The following is a 19,547-nucleotide window of genomic DNA, read 5'->3' on the forward strand; positions in this document are numbered from 1 at the left end:
TCGTATCGCTTGACGATTTCAAAAATGGTTATTTCGCACCCACTCCCCCACTTTTCGTCCCCTCCTTTTTAATCTTTTTTTTTTCTTTGGTCAAATTTCCTAAATTATTATTGATTCAATTGTTGTAAAATATGTGTTCTGTAAAATATGTTCTACAAAAAAGACATGAAATATTTTCTTTTAAAACTACATTTTGTTCGTCTTTATAAATACCCAATCGTATGTAAAAGTGCAGAGTGCATGCACGTTTCGTGCATTGACTTATATAGCCGTGTATCTTTTTAAAGGTACTTCTTGTTTATGCCTATCTACTGAGATATACACGGAGGTACATGCTGCGTAGGCGGCTGTTAGACTGTTGTCCTATCATTACAACAGGTCCTACCGGGTTCAGATGAATCTGTCATGGTCTTGGTTAATAAACTAATTTACTGTCAGGTTACCGGATGCGGGACAGAGTTGAGTGCTGCAAGTGATTCTGCCTTTGCGACCAGTACAGACAAAGATCAGCCTGCACATCTCATGGTCTGCACTGTTCGCTATTCAGTCAGTAAATTTTCAGTGAACACCCCTTGGAATAATAGAAATTTAGCAGGGTAGAGGTTAAAGCATATATTATTTTTAAATACTTTTTTCATTCCTTTACATAGCGGTACGCACTTTATTTCATAGACGAGAGGGCCATTTGTAGACTTACTCAAATCGAGTCTGCTATTATGTTGCTTAGTTGTGTGCTTTGCTGCCAAATATTATTTCACATATTTCATTTAATGACAAAAATATTTGCCAAATATTCAAAAGTTTTTTTTTATTAGATGACATTTTATAACACAAAAATATATTACAGATATGAAAAAAATGAAAATAATGTTAGTGGTTAGTCCTGTTGTTTTTTTTAAAAACTTTTTCGAAAAAATCTCCTTCAAAAATATCAAATTAACCAAATTTCTGTATATTAATATGTCAACATAATCAGCATTTTACAGGCAAGAAATGTATGAAATTGGTTTCAATTCCAAATAGTAACAAATTTCTGTGCATCCTTATGTAAGTTGTTTTGGGTGACAATATGTCTGCATGCGAAACATTAAAATTTACTGTAGTGTAACTTACAAAAATTGAGAACAGCATGTTATGTGTGAATGTATGGAGGAAAAAATCTTAAATTTTGATCAAGATGTGGTGGCTTTTGTTTTTATGGTTTTATATGTAGTTTATGTACCATCTGTTTACATACAAGTCACTGTCAATACAGATATATCAAATCGAGCAAGATCTGATATAAACAGGTCATTGTAACAGTTGCTTGATCTCAATGGATCTACGAGGGTCGGTCAATAAAAGTGAGTCTGAACTATTTCCTTAGCCTGCTAAATTTCTAAAATGAACTGGTCCATCATTCAGTTTGGGCAGTACCATTTATTATTCGAAGGGGTGTTCAATGAAAATTTACTGACTGAATAGCGAACAGTGCAGACATGATCAGTCTGCACTGGTCGCAAAGGCAGAATCACTAGCCGGCAGCAGGCTAAAGGTTAAATGCAGCAAAATGCCTAAAAACTGCTGCACGTGATAATGCTTGATTCACAAACATTTTGCAGAGTATTCTCGCACTGCCTTTGTACAATTTAAGTTTGTGTAAGCTGTAAAGCTGGTCACGGTGCTTGTACAAATGTTATTGTGCATGACGCCAAAACGTTTGGCACCAATATTAGACTGTATAATGACGTCGCCACCTACATGCAAAATTTTATGAAGAACCGTTAACTCATTTCTGAGATATTTGATCAGTCTCACTATTTACTAACTGGCCATCGTAGATACGCCTGTTGGGAACCGTCATGTTTGTTTTCGTTTGTTTGTTTCGGGTTTAACGCCGTTTTTCAACAATATGTCAGCCAGTGTTAACGTAACCAGTGTTCCTGGATTCTGTACCAGTACAATATCATGTTCTCCGCAAGTAGCTGCCAACTTCCCCACATGAATCAAAGGTGGAGGATGAATGATTTTAGACGCAACGTATTTTATCAAATCGTAACGAAGAACATACGCCTCGCCCCGGGATCTAACTCAATACCTCGCGATCCGTAGATCTACACCCCTAGGCGGACTAGGACTATCATGTATATATTTAGTTCCAGTAAAATAAAGAAATGTAAACTTCCTCTTTGTAATACTTTTTCGTATGTTTCAAATAAATTATTGTTAGTTTGAATTACTTTTACATCTGAAAAAAAATCTATGCAATTTTGTGGTTATTAATTTCATGGTTTTGAACATTTACCATACACGATGTATTTCATGTTCAAACATATTTTTCTTCAATTACTAGGGACAAACAAAAAATTCATGATAATTCCGAACGGCTGAAAGTGATTCACTTATTCATTAAGCGGTTCATTTAGACTAAGTGTTAATTGGAGCGTTTCAGTTAAAAGTCGGTTATAGATTATTTGAACACCTCGCTACGCTCGGTTACTGCAAAACTTTGCTTCTTTAGAAAGTCAATATATGATGTAACCTAAACAGTTTTAGATGAATTTATGATTAAATGCATATCAATAAATTGTCATCTGCTTATTCCATCTGCATAGTCGCTTCCGGTTTTCTGTTGCCCAACAACGCAAGATTGCATGTAAATATCAGACACACTTCAAATGTGAGGTGTTAGATATAGCTTTAAAATGTAATAAGGTAGTTGCATTATTTATTGAAAGGAATCGGCAACAATGCGAGTAAGTGGAGGGTACAAGATAAGCAATTATGTTCCGAGTATTTTTCCAGTTTCTAACTATTGTACTTAAGTTTCATCTAAACAGTAACTTCACAACTGAGGAAGTACAAAACATGAAAACAGTAACTCGAAAAGCACGTGGGAAGTAACATTCATTATAATTGATGAACATTTCATTGTACCAATTCGTCACAATTGCACCAACACAGGCCAGCAGCCACATTATCAAAAAAAATAAAGGAATAAATAAATAAATAAAAAAATAAAATAAAAATAAAAAAATAAACTCGCTGAAAGTGTTTGTGTTTTCATTTACAGAATTTCTCAAACTTATTTCCTAAAGTATTTGTATTATGCAGTCATTGTATTGTACTCTAGTAAGTTATAATAACGTCATAAGAAATGAACAAGAAAGAATAAAACCTATGAGAGTACTTAAGTATCCCAATCAGATTTTGCAAAGTTATTTTCTATCAGAAAGGAAAAAATATATATTTCCCAAATTTTGAATGAGACATAATCAGAAGCACTGAATTTAATAATGTCAAAAGTTACCAAAGAGCATAAAAGGGGGTGGGGGTTGGGGGTGTGTGGGGGGGGGGGGGGTATAAATATGTTTTTCTTTTATATAATTGATGCTCTTAAAAGTACATTAAGTATGTCATTGGTCACAGCTGTTTAGCTCGAGTTGTTCATAAGTTTCTCATATGGGACAGTAATCTGATTAACACTAGTCAATTATTGATGGCTTCATGTTTTGCTAGATTGCGCACAATGCCTCCAGTGGTTTATGTATTTTAGCTACATAGAAAAGGCTATGTCAGTATGTATATTTTCTTTTCGGTTGGGGTTATTATCATGTATCGTATATTTTGTATTCTTTGATAGTATCTCAACAATTAAAAAGACCTTTTACAAACTATTACATTTATTTTAGTTAAAAATCTTAAACGTAGTATAAATACCTTTTATCAACATGAGAGTAGATTTAAGATGCACAAATGTATATTATTTACATACTACAATCTTATAACGAAATGTAAGGACAATTCAGCCATTTTGAATGGGAACCAGCATAGGACAAGAACCAGAACCAGATAACAACAAAAAAAAAAAAGATATCTGTTGCATGGAAAGGATCAATTTGCTGTTAGAATTTCTCCGTAAACATTGTCATTAAGAGCTTCAGACCATACGACAAAAGTAACTTGTTTTCATGTTGAGCCGATCTAAGAATGGTAACGACGATAAACGGATTTCGTATTGACACCGTTTTAAATTGGGTCCTTTCGGACAGTAGGGGAACTTCCCGTTCGGGAAATCAATTTATGTTTTTCCCTACTTCCCGAATGGGAAACTTGTTACTAAATATAGTATCTTGTTTCCCGTTAAGGAAGCAAAATCATCATTTTTTTACCTGTTTTCACCAAAAGGCCCTGTGCATAGGAGTACACATAGTGTCATTAAATTAAATATACCAGTGTAAACTTTGATACTTTATCCAAATTTTTTGCTATCTTAACAAAAACTTTATTTAACTGTTATATTTCCTAATTTCAAAGTTTCCTGAACGGGAAACATTACTTCCCAATCGGGAAACACATGTATTTATATTTACATTGAATTGCATTTAGTCAGGATTGTGACCCTTTTTGAATTCTTTTTTAAAGGTTTTGTTCAGTCCGTATGTAGCGTTTAATGAATGTATAATATTGCATAAAATCATTTTGGGCTAGTGTAAGTTTAAGCAACATAAAATTTACAACAAGATCTGCATGTCTATGAGTATAAATTGTGTATTTATCAGAAGTAAGTCTTAGTGTTGAAGCATCTGGAAATAGGCTCAGTATATCTTGAAACGCAACATTTTCACCCTCTATTTTTCATACTTTCCTTATACATGTATATTTGAATTTTGTGTAGAAGTATTGTAAAATCGCGTAGAAACCTGACCGTCATCCAAAACCAAAACCAAAAATAAGAAAATCAAGTAAGTGCAGTAGAATTGTCAAATATCAGGTTAAAAAGTATTGACTGTAGTCCAAGTGAAGCGTTTCTAGATGTTGTCAGTATATTATTTTGTTTTAGAACTCATCAAACAGGGAAATGTTAAAAAAAATGTTTTATTAGTATCATTTGTGTAACTTAAGTACTCTATTAAAGACAGGCAATTCAATATAAATCTATGTATATAATGCGCTTCCCGATCAGGAAGTTAAGTTTCCAAGTAAGTAATTTCAATTTTAAATAAAATTTTATCAGGATATTTAAAACAAGAGGGCCATGAAGGCCCTGTATCGCTCACCTGACCTTGAGATCATCAAGATTAAAATTCTGACCAAATTTCATTAAAATATGGTCATAAATGTGGCCCCTACAGTGTTAACTAGCTTTTTCTTTGATCTGACCTGGTGACCTAGTTTTTTATCCCAGATGACCCAATATCGAATTAATCCAAGATTTTATTGAGGTTAACATTCTGACCAAGTTTCATTAAGATTGGACCAAAATTGTGACCTCTAGAGGGTTAACTAGCTTTTCCTTTGATTTGACCCGGTGACCTAGTTTTTGACCCCATAAGACCCAGATTCGAACTTGACCTAAAAAGCATCAAGATTAACATTCTGACTAAGTTTCATGAAGATACAGTCATAAATGTGGCCTCTAGTGTGTTAACAAGCTTTTCCTTTGATTTGACCTAGTGACCTAGTTTTTGACCCAATCTGACCCAGATTTAAACTTGACCTATATATCATCAAGATTAACATTGCGACCAAGTTTCATTAAGATTTGTCATAAATGTGGCCTCTAGTGTGTTAACTAGCTTTTCCTTTGATTTGACCTGGTGACCTAGTTTTTGACCCTACATGACCCAGATTCAAACTGGACCCTGAGATAATCAAGATTAACATTCTGACCAAATTTCATGAAGATACAGTCATAAATGTGGCCTCTACAGTGTTCACAAGCTTTTCCTTTGATTTGACCTGGTGACCTGTTTTTGACCCCAGATGACCCAATATCGAACCCGTCCAAGATTATGATGAGGGTAACATTCTGACCAAATTTCAGTAAGATTGGGCCAAAATTGTGACCTCTAGAGTGTTAACAAGCTTTTCCTTTGATTTGACCTGGCGACCTAGTTTTCGACCCCGGATGACCCAGTATCGAACTCATCCAAGATTTTATTGAGGGTAACATTCTGACCAAGTTTCATGGAGATTGGGTCAAAATTGTGACCTCTAGAGTGTTAACAAGCTTTTCCTTTGATTTGATCTGGTGACCTAGTTTTTGACCCCAGATGACCCAATATCGAACTCGTCCAAGATTTTATTGAGGGTAACATTCTAACCAAGTTTCATTAAGATTGTGCCAAACTTGTGACCTCTAGAGTGTCAACAGTCAAATTGTTGACGACGACGGACGATCGACGGACACAGAGCGATCATAAAAGCTCACCTTGAGCACAATGTGCTCAGGTGAGCTAAAAATGAACGTAGAAATTTAGAAATATTTCTCAAGTTTACAATGCTGTATCTCATTTAATGATACTATGCATATTCTTATGTTCTGGTTCTTTCGAAATAAACAAGTCAAAAAGGGGTGACTTTACTTCCAGGTCGGGAAGCAAGTTACTATATTTAGTATCAAGTTTCCCGTTCAGGAAGTAGGGAAAAACCCAGTGGCTGACTTCCCGAACGGGCAGTTTCTCTACTGGCTCGTTTTTTTTTCGAATCTTTTGGTTTTTATATAACAGAAGGATTGAAACTCTCTACATGGGATATTACATATGGTTTCAAACCCAAATTCTGACAGTACAGGTCACAGCACTTTCCATTTTCAGTCCCCTAATCTAAAAAAGTTGACTAACATCAAACCTTTTCTTCCACAGAACCGTGCGAGCAGCAATTCAAGCTGTGTATAACATTGTATAGATAACACTACCGTTTCGTTCGCGCTACTAATAAGCTTTGATAACGTGGCAGTTGAGTCCAATAAGTCCAGGGGTGTTCAAAGAAAATCCGTCATAGATCCATTCTAAAGCAAATACTGGATTTACCTGTATTGGAAAATTAACAGTGTCGATTGATGTCAGCTGCCACATTATCAGAATTTATTAGTACTCACGTAATTATTGTTTTATGGTTGCAATTTATGCATACTGTACCACATGGGCTTGCTTTCTTATTTGTATGATAAGCAGAGTGGGACAGTGTTTATGATAATATTACAGTAGTATACCATGTCGAGTTGCTTCTGTTACGTCTAAAAACTTTGTGTCATTTATGTAATTGATGCCTATCAAGGTCGTCTCATTTTTTTTACAAACAATCCCACGATACTTTGTAAACATAATTTGAGCCGTGCCATGGGAAAACCAACATAGTGGGTTTGCGACCAGCATGGATCCAGACCAGCCTGCGCATCGGCGCAATCTGGTCAGGATCCATGCTGTTCGCTAACAGTTTCTCCAATTCCAATAGGCTTTAAAAGCGAACAACATGGAGCCTGACCAGACTGCGCGGATGCGCAGGCTGGTCTAGATCCATGCTGGTCGCAAACCCACTATGTTGGTTTTCCCATGGCACGGCTCATTTATTCTATATACGCAACAAAAATTGCTTTATAAGGCATGTAAACAACCGAAGTTAGTCCAAAATCTAGTGCACTGTACAGTACATACTATTTTTGGTTCATAACTGTCACGTTAATATAAAGCGGCATTCTCGTATGTTATTTGCTGTAAATAGCGCTTATAATGAAAGCGGCAATTCTCGTATGTTATTTGCTGTAAATAGCCCTTATGATGAAAGCGGCATTGTCGTATGTTATTTGCTGGTGAATGTATATAAAATAAAAACAATGTCCAAAAATGTCAATTGACCCCTAATAGGGTCCTTAAACAATACTTGTTTTTTTTTTGCTTTGATGCCTGAATACTTTATCAAAGTCATCAAACTGATCCATTGTTAATGAATTCTAAACATTTAACGAGGAAACTTAAGACGAGTATATATTCAATGCAGAATTAAAAAAAACTTCTTTTTATATTAGAGCTTTAATTGATTTATAAAACTTTTCGGTTTTTTAATCTTTATAATTTAACGTATTAAATGACTATAGCATAGTAGATCTATAATAGACAACAAAATAACTCAAGGTGATGACTACAACTTAGTATCAGGGCCAAGGTAATGACTCTAGCCTAGTATTAGGGCGAGGGTAACGACTCCTGCCTTGTATAAAGGCCACAGTTATGACTACTGCCTAGTATTAGTACCACAGTAATGAATATAATCTAGTATTAAGACCACAGCAATGACTCTATCCTAGTATTAAGGCCACATTAATGACTCAAGCCTAGTACTAGTACCACAGGTATGATTTTAACCTAGTATTTGGGCCACAATTATGACTGTAGCCTAGTAATAGAACCACTGTTATGACTTTAACCAGTATTAGGGCCACAATAATGACTCTAGCATAGTATTAGGGCCACAGTTATTACTCTAGTCTAGAATTAGTGTAACATTAATGACTTTAGACTAACATCAAGGATACATTTATGACTTGAACCAAGTATTAGGCCACAGTAATGACTTTTTCTAGATTACGGGCCACGATCTCGACTCAAGCCTAGTATTAGTATCAAGGTAATGACTCTAGCCTATTATCAGAACCGCAGTTATGACTCTAGCCTAGTATTTAGGCCACAGTAACGACTCGAGCCTAGTGTCAGGGCCACAGTAATGACTTTAACCTAGAGTTTGAACCACAGCTAATGACTCAAATCTAGTATAAGGTTCATAGTAATGCCTCTTACCTATTATTAGGGCCACAGTCATGACTATAGCCTAGTATTAAAGACATTGTAATGACTATAGCCTAGTATTAGTGACATTGTAATGACTATAGCCTAGTATCATGGGCACTGTAATGACTAAAGCCTCGTATTAAGGACACTGTAATGACTATAGCCTAGTATTAGGGACACTGTAATGACTATAGCCTAGTATTAAGGACACTGTAATGACTATAGCCTAGTATTAGGGACACTGTAATGACTATAGCCTATCATAGGGACATTGTAATGGTTGTAGCCTAGTATCAAAGACATTGTAATGACTATAGCATATCATAGGGACATTGTAATGGTTATAGCCTAGTATCAGGGACATTGTAATGACTATAGCCTATCATAGGAAGATTGTAATGGTAATAGCCTAGTATTAGTGACACTGTTATGACTATAGCCTAGTATTAGGGACACTGTAATGACTATAGCCTAGTATTAGTGACATTGTAATGACTATGGCCTAGTTTCATGGACACTGTAATGACTATAGCCTAGTATCAGGGACACTGTAATGACTATAGCCTAGTATTAGGGACATTGAAATGACTATAGCCTATCATAGGGACATTGTAATGGTTATAGCCTAGTATCGGAGACATTGTAATGACTATAGCCTAGTATCAGGGACATTGTAATGACTATAGCCTAGTATCAGGGACACTGTAATGACTATAGCCTAGTATTAGGGACATTGTAATGACTATAGCCTAGTATCAGGGACATTGTAATGACTATAGCCTATCATTGGGACATTGTAATGACTATAGCCTAGTATTAGTGACACTGTTATGACTATAGCCTAGTATTAGGGACACTGTAATGACTATAGCCTAGTATTAGTGACATTGTAATGACTATGGCCTAGTTTCATGGACACTGTAATGACTATAGCCTAGTATCAGGGACACTGTAATGACTATAGCCTAGTATTAGGGACATTGTAATGACTATAGCCTATCATAGGGACATTGTAATGGTTATAGCCTAGTATTAGGGACATCGTAATGACTATAGCCTAGTATCAGGGACACTGTAATGACTATAGCCTAGTATTAGTGACATTGTAATGACTATAGCCTTGTATCAGGGACATTGTAATGACTATAGCCTAGTATCAGGGACACTGTAATGACTATAGCCTAGAATAGGGACATTGTAACGGTTATAGCCTAGTATCAGAGACATTGTAATGACTATAGCCTAGTATTGGGGACATTGTAATGGTTATAGCCTAGTATCAGAGACATTGTAATGACTATAGCCTAGTATTAGGGACATTGTAATGGTTATAGCCTAGTATCAGGGACACTGTAATGACTATAGCCTAGAATAGGGACATTGTAATGGTTATAGCCTAGTATCAGAGACATTGTAATGACTATAACCTAGTTAGGGACATTGTAATGGTTATAGCCTAGTATCAGGGACACTGTAATGACTATAGCCTAGTATTAGGGACATTGTAATGACTTTAGCCTAGTATTAGGGACATTGTAATGGTTATAGCCTAGTATCAGGGACACTGCAATGACTATAGCCTAGAATAAGGACATTGTAATGGTTATAGCCTAGTATCAGAGACATTGTAATGACTATAGCCTGGTATCATGGACACTGTAATGACTATAGCCTAGTATCAGAGACATTGTAATGACTATAGCCTAGTATCAGGGACACTGTAATGACTTTAGCCTAGTATTAGGGACACTGTAATGACTATAGCCTAGTATTAGGGACATTGTAATGACTATAGCCTAGTATCAGAGACATTGTAATGAATATAGCCTAGTATCAGAGACATTGTAATGACTATAGCCTAGTATCAGGGACATTGTAATGACTATAGCCTAGTATCGGAGACATTTTAATGACTATAGCCTAGTATCCGGGACATTGTAATGACTATAGCCTAGTATCGGAGACATTGTAATGACTATAGCCTAGTATCAGAGACAGTATCAGGGACATTGTAATGACTATAGCCTAGTATCAGAGACATTGTAATGACTATAGCTTAGTATCAGGGACATTGTAATTGCTATAGCCTAGTATCAGAGACATTGTAATGACTATAGCCTAGTATCAGGGACATTGTAATGACTATAGCCTAGTATCAGAGACATTGTAATGACTATAGCCTAGTATCAGGGACATTGTAATGACTATAGCCTAGTATCAGAGACATTGGCATGACTATAGCCTAGTATCTATAGCCTAGAAACAGAGACATTGTAATGACTATAGCCTAGTATCAGGAACATTGTAATGGCTATAGCCTAGTATCAGAGACATTGTAATGACTATAGCCTAGTTTCAGAGACATTGTAATGACTATAGCCTAGTATCAGGGACACTGTAATGACTATAGCCTAGTATCAGAGACATTGTAATGACTATAGCCTAGTATCAGAGACATTGTAATGACTATAGCCTAGTGTTAGGGACATTGTAATGACTATAGCCTAGTATTAGGAACAGTTTTTACTGGTTTTACATGGCGATATGCTTTCGGTATACATTTGAATGTGATTTCCTACATATTTTTTTCAGATGTTTAAGTTATAGGTGTCGTATGTACTACCTTGTTTTCTTATTTCACATAAATGAAACGACACTGACTGCAACAAGATCCTTTAAACATCTAAAAAGCTATAATGCGGTTATTCATTTTTTTCCAGACAATTTATTACATGTATGTAAATCAGGTCATGTGAAAATATTAATTGAAGATAAGGTGCGACCTTGGCACAAGATTTCTAGGTGTAATGTATCATTTAAAACACATCTGTTGATCCTGTAGCTAGAAATCATCGTAGTTATATGTTCAGAAAAAAATGCAGTGATAGAGTTATTTAATATGTTTATGTAAGTAGCTTTAGTAGTATGGATCGTTGATATACGATAAGGAAATTGCTTATGTGACTCGAAAAACTCATTCTAAACGTAAGACAGCGAGATACGGATGCCTGTCATTTATACCTGGTTTTAGACCAACTATATCTTTCGTAATTATCATACAGGCTTTGTTTTGAAATTTGAAAAATACAAGTATCTACTTTGTCTTCACATAAACAAATTAATAACGACAAGAGGCCAAGCAAAGTGTTACACTATTCCAACATTTTATTGCATTTTTATAGCAGTACGTATAGTAATATATGTATTCAGTTAAGTTTAGACCACACATATATTTATTCAGCTGCGTTTTTTTAAACTTTAATATATAAAGTTGTACAAAGGTCCGACATCGAAATGTTTCATTTCTCGGTATTTCGGTTAACTAGGTATATATTTTTTACTGTAAAATACGACTGTTTTCCTTTGATAGTGACTGCGTTTCAAACTTCATTAATAATGTTAGCGGTCACAGCTTGGTAGGTAGAGGATGGACGTTAATCATGTGGAATAAAATTCTAATTTCCACTGTCAATTATTGATGAATTTCATTGACATATGTATCTTAAGTGCATCTTGTTGGTGAGCTTGTAAAATACTCCGTTTTTATCATTACGTGTTTATACAATTTTCATTTACAATCATTGCCTATTTCATATCATTCAGTTACCGTCATTACGTGTTTTTCACAACTGTCATTACAATCATTACCTATTTTATGTAATTCAATTACAACCATTACCTATTTTATTTAATTCAATTACAGCCATCACCTGTTTTATATCATTCAATTACAAACATTACCTGTTTCTACAATTTTCAATTACACCCATTACCTATTTTGTATCATTCAGTTACACCCATTACGTGTTTTTCCACATGCTTCAATGGTTTGAAAGAGCAACGGACGACATACGACATGGTCCTTACAGGATTCCGTAGGCAGTGACAGGTATTGCACATTACATAACCTCTCATTACCTCTCACGCTCTATGCTTCCAATCTAATTAAAATCATCTCCAATTAATGCTACGCACATTGGATATGAGGACAGGCTATTGAGACACTCCTTCACCAATCAGAGCCTTGCTTTCAACATTTTGAAAGCGAAAGTAGAAGTTCAGAAAGCTATATGTTTAACCTGGAATTCCAGTTTTCGATTACGGGTTTATGGTTTATATAAACACACGATAATTAGTTTTTTTTTCCTATTTTTCCATTCAGAATTAAAAAGCGTTTGTAAGGGACACCGGAGGTAAACTGCCTTAATTATACTTTATATTCAATATGTGTTCTTCTGTGGTGTATTGGTCAAGTACGCAGGAAAATATTTATTGCCGCAGCGGCCCGAGTTCGATTCCCGACTCTGGCGTGATTCTTCCTTGATTTCACATTTTTAAAGATAGTTTAGAAACAAAATTTCATGTTCTTATGTTCATAATATGACGAAACTTTTATTCTAAAGAAAACTTGTTTTAGCCAAAATCTGAGTCCGGTCCCTTTTAGTCAAACGCTAGTTGGAACGAGTCGTCTGATTGGTTGAAATTAAAACAGATTGTTTCAAATAAAAATAGCAATATTGGAAATGATGAATTTGAATAGGCTGTCTTTAGATCTAACTTTTGGGAAGATCGAGAACTTTAGTCAGATTGTCTATGCTTCTAAATGACTTTACTACAAACAAACCGTAAGTTTTTCTTGTTTTCAATGTCATGTTTGCCGTTGTACTCTTGTGAATTTCTAATGTCAACTTGACCTACAGGCAGCTGTAAACAATTCAACGAAACACATAGAAATTAAAAGCATAGTTTTTGAACCGTTTGTACCCTGGCAGTGATTAAAGCATTTGCATTTTTAGAAGCAATTTCACCCATACGTGAGTCTGCATGAAAATGAACAATTACAAAAGAGTCGAGTACTAGTTTATATCTGTTTGTGAACCTAGCCAACTAGCAAATTGGTGGTAGTAATATTTCTACAGACTGCATACTTTTTAGACTAGCCACTAGACTGATAATAATATATTTCTACATTTTTCCCCTTTTTTGACTTCAATTTCATTGAGACAAAAGCCAGTCTATTTTAGAGATTTTCACAGAAGAATGATGTTGAAATTATTATATGATATTGGACATAGGATATAGACTGGCTCAGTTCACTGCATTTAATCATAAAAATGTAAAAAAACTGATATATCATAGTCTAGGAGCTAGTCTACATACTTTTGTATTAAGATCTGCCATGGTTTATAGGTCTAATGCTTGCATATTTTACCATTCTGGCTAACGCTCTCGTGGTTCATTCCTGACAAACTGAACTTTGAACTGTTGGAAATCAGAAGATAAACAATGCGGAGGTCTTTCAACCCATTTCCAATAAGCCTGGTATATTCGATGTTTTTACAGACTGAAAGTTACCATTAATTTGCTTTTTTCCATTTTTACCTATGTATTTACCGGGCAGTAGATTCATATACTAAACATAGTCCATTTGCAGAACAAATACATCGATGCAAAAAGTGAATAAAAAGCTTGTAAAATTGGTACCAAAAAATGATATTACTGATGTCAGTAATAGAAATTAAGACAAAGAGCTACTGTGCACACATTTCTTTGCAACATAATAAATTGACCTATTTCCTCAAAACAATGAGGAAACATGTTAAAACGTTCAGTTTTGGGAAGTTAACTGGGTACAGTAAATAAACACTTATGTAAAAGTACACGCTACTTTACCGCATATGTTTGTAGGGACGGAAGAGATATTAAGTTTGTATTGATGAAATCAGTATTAAAAGCTCTTATCAGTACATATGAAAATTACAAGTGTCATAAATATTTTTGTAAAACGCATTAACATCATAAGTGATAGTTGGAGTGCTGCTATGCTTTGTTTTCTTTTTTACAATTAAAAATGTAAAAGCCAATTTATTTGGTCTCCCTACAATAAATTCGCCATAACTAGAGTGACCAAACATAAAACCCATTTCCCATACAATGAAATTTTATTGAGTAAACATTCCAAAACATATTCATCATGGCGTTAAATGCAAGCGGATAGCTCATTATTACTGGTATTCAAGATATTTAAATGTTTTTTTTTTTTTGTTTTTTTTTAATATATTAAAGATATTAAATGTTGTTTCTATGTTCAGATATTGCAGGCAAAACAAATACATAAATATGTAAGACAGTGTCACCGTAAGTCCCATTGCTTAGGGGATATAGGATCCAAACATTTTCTTTTAAATCCGCGAAAGGCGTAGGTACCAGCATTCTAGTAATTAACGCACATTACAAAATTTATAAAGTTATAGTCTATTTTTAGCAAACCCATTCAATGACACCAAATGTGAATACGCATATTAAAGTCCATTTAACTGAAAATGACTGACCTTGAGTTGAATTGGGCTCTAGTTTACTTTATCTCAAAAAAATCTGAATGGAAAATGCTATTTTGCACATACTCCAAGCTAGGAAAATTCATACATTCAATAATTTTATACAAGTTACTCCTTCCCGTGAATTCTTGTATGAAGAGCGTTATTCGCTTCTGACCAAAGGGACTGTAATCCTGTGCGGGTAATGTTAAGTTACAAGATTTTCTGCCTAAGATAATACTGGTTATCCCTCTTTATAATTGAACAAATCTGCTGCCGTAGTGGATAATTTATCTCATTTTGAATTAAAAAAAACAACAATAAAGCAACATTTAAAAAAGAAAATAATGAAGTATTTCATTACTGACATTCCAATTACTTGTTTAATCAGCAATGTACCTTTGAACAAAAGAATACATAATCGTTTTAAAATTTTGTTTACGGGTCTTCCTTTTTGCAAAGTTCGTGGCCAGTTTTTTTTCAGTCAGGAATTCTAATTCATTTCTTATGACGCAGTATAACGGTATAACGACTCTAACTTGACTGGATCTAGAAGGTATAGTAGATCAAAATATTATATTTAAAAACAGGAAAAATTACAACACATAATTTATGTAACCATAATATTGACATGTTTAACGCTTACCCTGCTAAATTTCTACAATGAACTCGTCCATCTTTCAGTTTGGACAGTACCATTAACTGTTAAAAGGGGTGCTTACCGAAATTATACTGACTGAATGGCGAACAGTGCAGATCATGATCAGACTGCACGGATGTGCAGGCTGATCATGCTCTACACTGGTCGCAATGGGCAGAATCTGTCGTGTTAAGCATGATAAGGGTTAAGTATATTTACAGTATTATTCATCAGTTTAACCCTTACCCTGCTAATTTTCTGGAATGGACTTGTCCATCATTTTATTACGAATGAAGCTCTACAAACACAATAAATTTATATATTTAGTAAAATTACATTCAATTGTTGAGGATTTTCTACATTTGAAAGTAATTATTTGAAGTTAAGTTATCTTAGTGAAAGATGAACATCGTATTCTTAAATTTGTTGTCGAGTACTGATTTGTCGTCCGGTAAATGTACTTGAACTTCACCTTCGCACGCGCCACCGTGAACGTGCATATTTGCAGGTTGTAACCAACCTGATGTCTGTCAGTGCAATGACGGTCGTTATAAAAGACACGATTTTCTCAAGTACAGCGGTCAGACGATTATTATTTAATAAATAATGACTGTACTTACTTTATATTATAAATGAGAATCACTAGTTATAAGACATGAAATTCTGGCATCTTGCATCAGCTTATACAAGGATAAATAAACTATATATGATCTATTTTGTATGAAACCGCCTATATTCTGATCATCCAATAAGTCATGAGTTTTCATATTCAATCATTACAGTCAGACATGCGGAAAAAGAGCACTTCCGAATAAAGATCACTACTATAATAACTTAAGGTCACTGTTTTCCCTTCCCATTTAACTAAAAAATAATGGACTTTGACCTGTGTTGACAGACCACCTCTCAACAAAGGGCACTTTTTCATTTCCCTATGGCGATCTTTACAAACAGGATTGACTGTAGTCTCAAAAAATGTTTCAGACTTTGACATAAGATACGAGCCATACGGAAGAAGGAGCAAAATTGCTAGTTACAATTTTTGCGTTTTTTTGTTGTTGTATTTGTTTCTGCTTGTTTAATAATTACATGATTGAAAACACATGTCTGATTAAAACCATATATAGGTCCAACTTTTGAAGTACACTCACTGAATGGTATTTACCCTTACCCTGCCAAATTTCTATAATAAACTTGTTTATCTTTCAATTTGGATAATACCATTACCTGTTAATAGGGGTGCTTACCAAAATATTGTACAATTGTGTAATATTCAGATCATGATCAGACTGCACGGATGTGCATGCTGATAACGATCTACACTGTTCGCAAAGGCAGAATCAATCGTGTACAGCATGGTGAGGGTTAAAGCTATGACGTTTGTTGGGCCTCATTTGTAAAAAAAAATGATTTTGCATAGCAAGAAAAGATGTTGAGTAAATGAAATGTTCTGAATTAGTTAACTTGAATCATTGCTGCAATTTAACAATTCACACAACGAACCAACCCAATGAATCACAAAACTTTTCACTTTTCTGATGACCTTGAACTTGCATATATATGTGCTATAGTGATATAAAATAAATGTCCAGCTTTTTTGTTGATACAGCCACAAAACGATAAAATTTGTAAGTATTTACCAGCGCAGTGAGATTGGTCATTCACTTATATGAGCCGTGCCATGGGAAAACCAACATAGTGGGTGTGCGACCAGCATGGATCCAGACCAGCCTGCGCATCCGCGCAGTCTGGTCAGGCTCCATGCTGTTCGCTTTTAAAGCCTATTGGAATTGGAGAAACTGTTAGCGAACAGCATGGATCCTGACCAGACTGCGCGGATGCGCAGGCTGGTCTGGATCCATGCTGGTCGCACACCCACTATGTTGGTTTTCCCATGGCACGGCTCATATATGCACATCACCTTCGTAAATTTACGGACTGACCTTACAAACAGCACATTATTATAGAATAAATGAGTTCCACTTTAAAAAGCAACTAAACATCGTCAAAGACTTTTATTCAGACATGACTGGTAATGTGTCTGCTCTGTACTTACCCTAAACTCTTTACTCAACAGAACAAGGAAAACAAGTTGTTTCCGAAGTGAAAATGCTGAGCGAACACCGTTTGTGAATCCTAATGCTATCCATGTTATATCAATGCAATGAAAAAGTAATATACCTATGTCATCTAAAGTAGAGACGCATTAACAGTCCTAAAATTGTTTTTCTATGACTTTACATCTTATATTTCTAGATATTTGTCCCACACAGAAGCATATATATATATATACATAGCATATATTATTGGTAGAAAAGATTATTCTCTTTCTGTCAGTAGCTTTATTTTGTTTTTCACGTTATGAAATTCTGTGAGTTTAAAAAAAAATCTCGTCTTTTGCTGATGAATTTCATTACAGGAAATATCCAAATTTCCCAAAGGCATCTCTTAACAGTAGTTATGATTTTTCTTCAAGTGTGATTTTAATTAACTGTGATTTAAGATAGTGATATCAAAAAACCCGAATGTAACGGATATATCATGAGAACTACAGACTTTCAGCAACGTTTGCAATATCACCAGTCACGTGAAAGCAAAAACGTGGCGTCCAAACTGTATGAACAGTATCCATTATGTAACAATACAAGCAAGTGACGGACTACTTTTAGGATGTTATGAATTATATATTGTTAAAGACACGTGTACGTTAACATGTGAAGCACATGTATAGTAGTCGCAACTTGACCGCGATGGATGACCTTAGGCTGATTATTCATATCGATTATTTCATTATAGTAATCAAGGGTGCTTAGGGTAGCCGGGTATATTTATATTGAATTAGTTTGTATACATTGCAGTATCAAGTATATATACTTACATTTGATCAGTTAAAACTTTCCAATACACTAATTTATATTTACATAAATTTATATTTCCTTTCTCTCGTGCAGCTCGTGTTTTACGTACACTCCTTTTCAATAATAGGTTGTGCCTTATTATGTATTATAATACAAAGGTCAACCATCGGGGTCAAGTTGCGTCCACTATACTTGTAGTAAACATTGCATATTTACATTATTTGCCATGAATTTGCAAACTGACTAACTCTCCCAAGTTACTGATTTTCATTTCTAATATGACTAACAATGCTTGAAAACATAGTTTTGCTAAACATTATTTTTTGAATAACTGCTTTAAGTTTAGTATCAGTATTTGTTAAATCGTGATGTTACTATCGAAAATGCTGCCAACCGTTTTGATACTTTTCATGAACATTTCCCCTAAATGTTTTTTTTTCACGGACCAATTTTGTGTAGGTAACGAGCACACTTGGCTTTAGGCGAAGGTTTTGAGGAAAGAATTCGAAAAAAGTCTGGCAAACGTTTTGTGCCGATGAAAGCACTCGTTTTTCTGTCTTCGACGCTTTTTATGTTAATAAAATCCGTCATGTAACAAGGAAATTAAATACAAAAATGTTATATGAATCCAGCGATTTTCCATGAGTGTACGATACTGAAAAGTCACGTGGGTTGGCCACTGATTCTTTCATGATCTTTTTTTTTTTTACAGATGTCAATTAAATGCTTCAAATCTAGAGGTATTAATCTTAGCCTGTCACAGACCTGTTTAAAGAATTAACAATGTATAAAAACTTCTATTCAGTATTAATTTAATCATTTATCGACAGTAAATTAATACTTCTAGATAGATGCATTATTGGTACATGTACTTACTAAGTACCTAACTCAGAAAAAACGTTCTTTGACAGACAAAGTTGTATTCTTCTTTTGTAATTCGAAAGATTTAGAATTCAGTTTCAGAGCTTTTGTATTGTGATTATTTTTCAACCTTTTAAAATTGAAGGGTACCTCTCCTGGACAATTGCTCAAACAAGAATCTCGTGTTTGGGTGTTCTACACATTGCAAGTAAAGGCACTAAATATGGACATTTTTTCCCTACATATTTCACAACCAAACATTTTGGGTCTATAGTAATGTTTTAACTAGATTTAAGATCAAAGTTTGCCTTATCTACAACTT

The 19,547-nt window shown here is 34.7% G+C and overlaps 1 protein-coding gene across 3 annotated transcripts in view; it reads left to right on the top strand.

Annotated features, from left to right (window-relative positions):
- Nucleotides 1–19,547, top strand: part of LOC123524333 (serine/threonine-protein phosphatase 6 regulatory ankyrin repeat subunit B-like) — a 107,479-nt gene that overhangs the window by 24,942 nt on the left and 62,990 nt on the right. For 2 of the 3 annotated variants that reach the window (XM_045302442.2, XM_045302445.2), the window contains exon 2: nt 12,341–12,438. The exons of the other annotated variant lie outside the window; for it this stretch is intronic. The gene's annotated coding sequence lies outside the window, so the exon portion shown is untranslated. The remainder of the gene's footprint in view (nt 1–12,340; nt 12,439–19,547) is intronic. 3 annotated transcript variants of the gene reach the window in all.

The sequence above is a fragment of the Mercenaria mercenaria genome, chromosome 3 (assembly GCF_021730395.1).
Source record: "Mercenaria mercenaria strain notata chromosome 3, MADL_Memer_1, whole genome shotgun sequence".
Taxonomy (NCBI): Eukaryota; Metazoa; Mollusca; class Bivalvia; order Venerida; family Veneridae; genus Mercenaria; species Mercenaria mercenaria.